General features: G+C 37.4%; 1 protein-coding gene across 10 annotated transcripts in view; it reads left to right on the top strand.

Annotated features, from left to right (window-relative positions):
• Positions 1-6,411, top strand: part of AOPEP (aminopeptidase O (putative)) — a 553,954-nt gene that overhangs the window by 434,175 nt on the left and 113,368 nt on the right. The window lies entirely within an intron of this gene.

Genomic DNA, 6,411 nt, shown 5'->3' with positions numbered 1-6,411 from the left:
TTTGTGGAAACTGACATCCAGAGAGAGGAAGTCAGAGCAGCTGGTTGATCACAGATCTTGAGCTAGACCCCAGGCCTTTTGACCACCTGTTCAGTGTTCTTTCCATTTACCCCACACTTTGTTATTGATATATTTTCTTTGAGGTCACAGTGTGAATATTATACGAGCTGGTGCCCTGTTCAGTGACTCTAGCTACTCCTGCTTTGCTTTAGATACTGCATGGAAACTGAAACCCCAAATTATTTCTAAGATATTTGCTGTGTTATCCAATCCGTCCACTGTTTTCTGGCTTTTATTAAAATGTGAATAGCTTTCACTTCAAAGGAGTTTAACTGAATTTTGAAAGAGTTTACAAGTAGGATGTTTTCCCTCTTCTGTGGCATTTTAATTTTATTATCTGCTCTGCTTGGCATTTAAAACTCTCTTGTGCTTTTAAGTTGCTGAAAATTCCTCCCCAAGAAGTTTACTATACTAATGTGTTTTATAATCTAAAAATTTACAGTGTTCATTTAAACTTTTGGTGTATGTTCATGTGAATTGCACATGTGCCCCATTAGTATGAGCACCTCCCTTGCTAGATTTTTTTAAAAACACGAAACAGGGCAGTTTTATCTTTTGGGGGCATGATTTTCTTTCACCAATTTTAGTGTTGACTTTATCAAACTTAAGTCAGTACATATCTCCTTCCCACTTTTCTCCCTATTTTATTTTTAAAAGAATACCAGGAAGCCTGAAAATAGGCTTCCTTCTCCTTTTAACACCTGGTAGCAAACTATCTTCTCTGGGTGTGTGTACATATGCATACTTGAAGTTGGTTTCTTTGCCTGCTTAGCTCACCATTCTTCCTACAAAGATAAAATCAGGATGCACAGTCCTTGGAGCAATTCTTTTAAAAATGGAAATGGTACTAAATTGAAATTTCTATGTCAATACAGATAACATAAGTATAGCAATTCACAGGTGGTGTGTGTTTATTCACCGAGAGTTGATCATCCCTTTAAACATATGATCAATATGCTGGCTATATGCTTGTAGAAACCCAAGGATAACATTGCCAGTCCTCTAATTCACAAGTGTTCCAACTGACATTTTGGTTGCATGTGAAGGTGTGATTTTTATCTTCCTTAACCTGACTTCTCAGGAGAAAATATATATATATATAAACTTTAAAAACTGAGCCTAGATCACATATTTGTATCATTTGAGGAAACATATACCTTAAACATGGAGAAATGTTTGCCTTCCCATATTTTGCCTTGTTTCAGAGAGCTCAAGGATTTTTCTGTTTGTAGACCATTAAGATACTGCAACTTGAGAGATTTGATGTTTCAGAACTCCCAAGATTCTTTTTGATTGTATGTATGTTTCTGCTAAAGATACATATTTTTTCCAGAGTTTACAGGAGACATGAATAATTTGTTAAGTTTACTGTTGTCTATGTATTTTCCTTAGTATCATGTTAACTGTGACATGGAAGGGCATATGTTCAGAAGATCTATGCCATTTATAGTTAGTCTATCTATAGATATAAGAGTCATCAAAGGGTGGTGAAATACGTGTCCAGGAATAATCTTTGTGTCATATGAAGAGGAAGCCTTCATTTAACTTGAGTTGGAGACTAGCTATGCTGGCTACTGCTAGTGTCTTTCCTTTTCTGGGCATGTGCCATCTGTGCCAATGGATATTTTGCAGGTTGAAAAGAAACATTCCTTAAGATGATCATCATCCTTGCTCTCAGCTCAGAAGACCTTCTAAGCCTGGAGTGGTTTGGCTTTTTGAGGAACCCAAGGCAAGTCTCTGGCCACCATGTTGTGATATAGTACTAAATAAGGGCCTTACGTTATGTTTCTGATTCTTGGAAAAGAACAGAGATGTTCTCTGGTTTTTGGATTAGTCAGATTCTGCCATTCAGCACACTTCTATTTTTATGTGTTTTTAAGCACTTGGAAACAAGAGCCAGTTATGGCCTGATCGTAGAAGGATAGACATTCACCAGTGACATTACATTGTGTGGATACAGGGTGAAAAGTTGAACGAAAATGTTCTTGAAATACTGGTGTAGAGTAACATTTGTCATAGAAGGCAAATCACGTTAGTCATCTTTGATGCAAAGACAGTGATGTGGAAGAAAGCCTCATCTCAATGGTTCATAGACACTTGTGACTAATTTTTTGTAGCCCAAAGCTTTATTTCACTGAAATTGAGTTGAAGTGTGCTAATATTACTTTTTCCAAGGAGAGTTGAGTTTTAAACCTTAAATCCAAGAATCTTTTTTATTTTTCTTGATTTTTTTCTTCTTTCAGGCAGTGATCACTTAACAACAATAGACTGAACCCTAAGAGCACCGCAGATTTGTCTCATGAAAAGGTGTTTTAAGTAGCCAAAATAATCTTAGCTCTCAAAATCTCTATGATTCTCTAACATTTCCAATTTCACTTTGCCCCTACTGTTAACAAGAAGTGTGTGTTCCTCAAACTAACTCTTAGGATCTGGAAATGATTGGGCAAGGAATTCGAAAATCACCTTTTTGATGTCAGTTTGTGAATGCCATCTTGAAAGAATCAGAAATCTTACGCCATTCTCTCCACACCTTAGTTCTTTCTCTGGTTCTTCTCTCTTCTCTTCACAATCATGACCTCTTCATGAACCAACTCAACTCTATATTCTTCTCTGTTCATGAATCCCTTAAATGAAATAGATAAATATTTACAAAAGTATAAAATACGTATCTAGACATAACAAGAAATAGAGCATTTAAGTAACTCAGTCTCAAGAAAAGTAATTGAATAAGTAAAAAATGAGCTCCCAGAGGCAAAAAAATCTCTGCAATAAATGGATTTATAAGTTAATTCTACCAGATATTTCAAAAAGTAATTAACTGTACTATGACACAAACTGTTCAAGAACTATTTAAGAAAAAATTCCTACCAAATTCCTTGTAAGATACAAATATGTTTTTGATACTTAAACCAGGGAGAGACAAAATAGAAAAAAACCCATAGAATAATATCTCTAATGAATATTGATTCAAAGTGTCATATAAAATGTTACCAGAAAGGCTCCCAGCTACTCATTAAATCATTTAGATGATTCCCAGATCTATGTATCTAGCTTTAGTCTCTCTCCTGAGTCATGGTCCTACATTGTAAACTGCCTGTTGGAAATTTTGAGCTGGATTTTTCCTAAAGTTCTCCAACTTAACATTTGCAAGACAGAACTTGTATGTCTACCTGTGCTCCTAACCTCCTCCTCTTCAGAACTCTCCTGTTACTGTTAAGGCTACCACCATCCTTCCCATCATCCAGGTTTGCCCCTTGGTGATATTTTTAACTTCTTAATTCTCACCTTACATATCCATTCAATTGCTATATTTTGTTGTTGTTTATCTCCACAATATTTTTTGCATGTACCTGATTTCTTTCAGTCACATAGCCAATTAGCTCAGGCAGTAGTCAACTCTTACTACTACTAAAATAGCCTTCTATTTTATTTTCTTGCATCAGTCTGTCCTCCACATAGCTGCCAAAACCATTCAGGCCACGCTATTCTACCTTCCCCCATTCCCCATCCCTTTTCTCAGTAACCTGTTGGCTTCCTGTTTACCTGAAGGATCAAATATAAACTCTTTTGTTTGTTATTAAAAGCTTTCTTTTACAACCTGGACCCTTCCTACTTCTTCAGTCTTCTTATATAATATTCCTCTGCACACTCTCTATGATTCAGCCATATAGACTTCTTGCCGTTCTTCCTTTTCACATGATACTCTATCTCCCATCTGGGGCACTGGCTGTACCTCCCCTTCCCCCTCCCCAAAACTGTAACGCTCTCTCTCCACATCTTCGCCTCTTGGAGTCCCTGATTTCCCTTAAGCATCACCTATTGTGGCCAGCTTTTCATGGTTCCCCCAGCTGGTATAGGATTTCTCTCCAATTTTACCTTGTATTTGATTTGCATATGGCATGTACATGTCTATAGATTTATATGTTTTCTCCTTGATAGAATGTCAACTTCTTGAGGGCAAGTAGTCTTCCTTGTGTGTCTGCTTATTACGGTGCTGAACATATAGTGGATAACTTGAATGCTTGTTAATTGATGCCAAATAACTGACTTTTAGCCACTGAATTAGTCAGCAAGTACTGGCATCTGCCTCCATTGTTTAAAAGTTCAGAGAGGAATATTCGGTCTGTTCACATCATCTTGTTCAATCCTCCAAATGACTTCTCATCTACATGCCCTCCAAACCTGCTCTTCTATTTCATTTAGTTGCTCAAGTCTACCCAGGCCTTGGCTTTTGTTCTGGATCCCTTGGTCCTTCAGTCCTGACCCTTCTGGTTAGCCATTTCGACAGTAATTACATCCTTTAATTCTTGGTCTTTTCCTTATTTCTGACACACTGATCACTAACTGAACAATCCCCTTTTTCTGCTTCTATTTTAAGCCTCTGAGTTCTGCTGGAAGAAGTCATGAAATGCTTCTGATCTGGTTCACTTCACATTTTTGCAATTGAACCTCTTGCTGCCCTATGCAAATCTCCTGTTTAGCTTGTAAAACTTCTTGACAATTTGGTTTCAACCTGTTTCTGGGCACATTGTACAGTTGTTGTTGTTCAGTCATTTTCAGTTGTGTCCAATTCTTAGTGACTACATTTGGGGTTTTCTTGGCGAAGATACTGGAGTGATTTTGCCATTTCCTTCTCCAGTTCATTTTACAGATGAGAAAAATGAGGCAAACAGGGTTAAGTGACTTGCCCAGGGTCACACAGGTAGTAAGTGTCTGAAGCCAGATTTGAACATAGGAAGATGAGTTTTCCTGATTCTAGCCCTGTACTCTAACCACTGGGCCCCCTTGCTGCCTCTGGGATTTTACTCAATTAGTCTTTTTTCCCGTTTCTCACACACATGACATTTACACTGTTTCCTGATCCCCCCCATCTTCTGGCATTCCCTCTTCCCAACTACTTTGTATGTATTTATATTAATCTTCTTACATTACACTATATATATAGTTACATATGTACTTGTTTCCTCACCTATAAGAGGAATGAAAATCCCGAGAGAGTTTGTGAGTAATTTATGATTTGTTAATTAGGCTATCTGGTAATCAATAAATTGATGGTCCACGGTTTCTCTCAGTAACTAAAGATGTCAAGGGAGACCCTGAAACACCTTAAATTCCTTCCAAAAGCTAATTCACCTGACAAGTGAAAATCAACTCTGTTTAATGGACATTTAATGGGGAGGTAGCTAAAAGTCTTTAGCTCCTTCTGCAGAGACTCATCTTGCTCTGGGGACTCAGCAGCTTTGAACTGTCTGGCCAGGGGATGCCATTCCCATCTGGACCTCTCCTGCTAGTTTTCTCCTTCATGGGCTAGACTGCCCTACTTTCTAATGGAGAGGATCAAGGATAAGGGGGTTCTTCTTCCACACAGACTGGATTCTGTTTTCGCTCTAAACAGAATTAGACCTCCCAGTTGAGTGTGATCCTGTCTACCCAGTTAAGAAGCATCTACCTTGGGAGCTAGGGACAAATCTCATCCCTCAGCCATTTCCTTCAGAGGCTGATTGACCTTTTCGGGAGTTGGATTTTAACAAATAAAAGGAAAATGGAGGATCATGAATTAATAATTAGTTATTCATATAGTATAACATCAATTTCTCTCATTTATTAGCAAGTAAGTTCCTTGGGAGTAGGGATTGTTTCATTCTATTTGTATCCACAGTGCCTATCGTAGGGCCTGGCATACAATAAGTGCTTAATAAGTGCTTGTTAATTGTGCTGTGTTCTCCTAGGACTCTCTGCGTTAGGTTTTCTTACATGATTTATTTGATAGATTCATATGCTCCTATGTGATAATCTCTGTTAATTGTTTTCTTCCATTTTATCCAGGAAAGATTCCTTTGATATATGTAGCAACAGGGATGTTCATTTCAAGTAAGACATTAACCTAGGCATAATGTTTACCAAATGTATTTACTACAGTCCTAGCGGCTACTTAGTGCACAGTCTATCATATTGAAGATGTATTTCCTGTAAATGGCAAAGTTCTCTAGATTCTCTTGTTTATGACTGACATTGTGTTGGTGGCATCAAGCCCTGGAACATTTCAGAGCCTCCAAAATAAGATCTCCAGTAGCTTAAAAGAGCTTGGCTTGCCTCCATGTAGGAAAAATCAAATGACGAATACCTATTTTAAATTTTTCTTTTTTTATTTTGTACTTAACAGCCATGAACATTTAATTATAAGAACAGGAAAAGAGGCATATATGTGAAACAGTGAACTTGTATTAGAGTTTGTTTTTATGAAGCTTATTTTTAATTTAAAATGATAGTAACAGAGAACTTCCTTGTGTTTGCTGTCTGTGTTCCCTTCTAATCTGTTGAATTTTGTTTTTCAAAATTCATCGTTGACTC

Source organism: Notamacropus eugenii, chromosome 3 (assembly GCF_028372415.1).
Source record: "Notamacropus eugenii isolate mMacEug1 chromosome 3, mMacEug1.pri_v2, whole genome shotgun sequence".
NCBI classification, from domain to species: Eukaryota; Metazoa; Chordata; class Mammalia; order Diprotodontia; family Macropodidae; genus Notamacropus; species Notamacropus eugenii.
The sequence above is the reverse complement of the archived record's forward strand: the minus strand, read 5'-3'. Positions and strand labels throughout refer to the sequence as shown.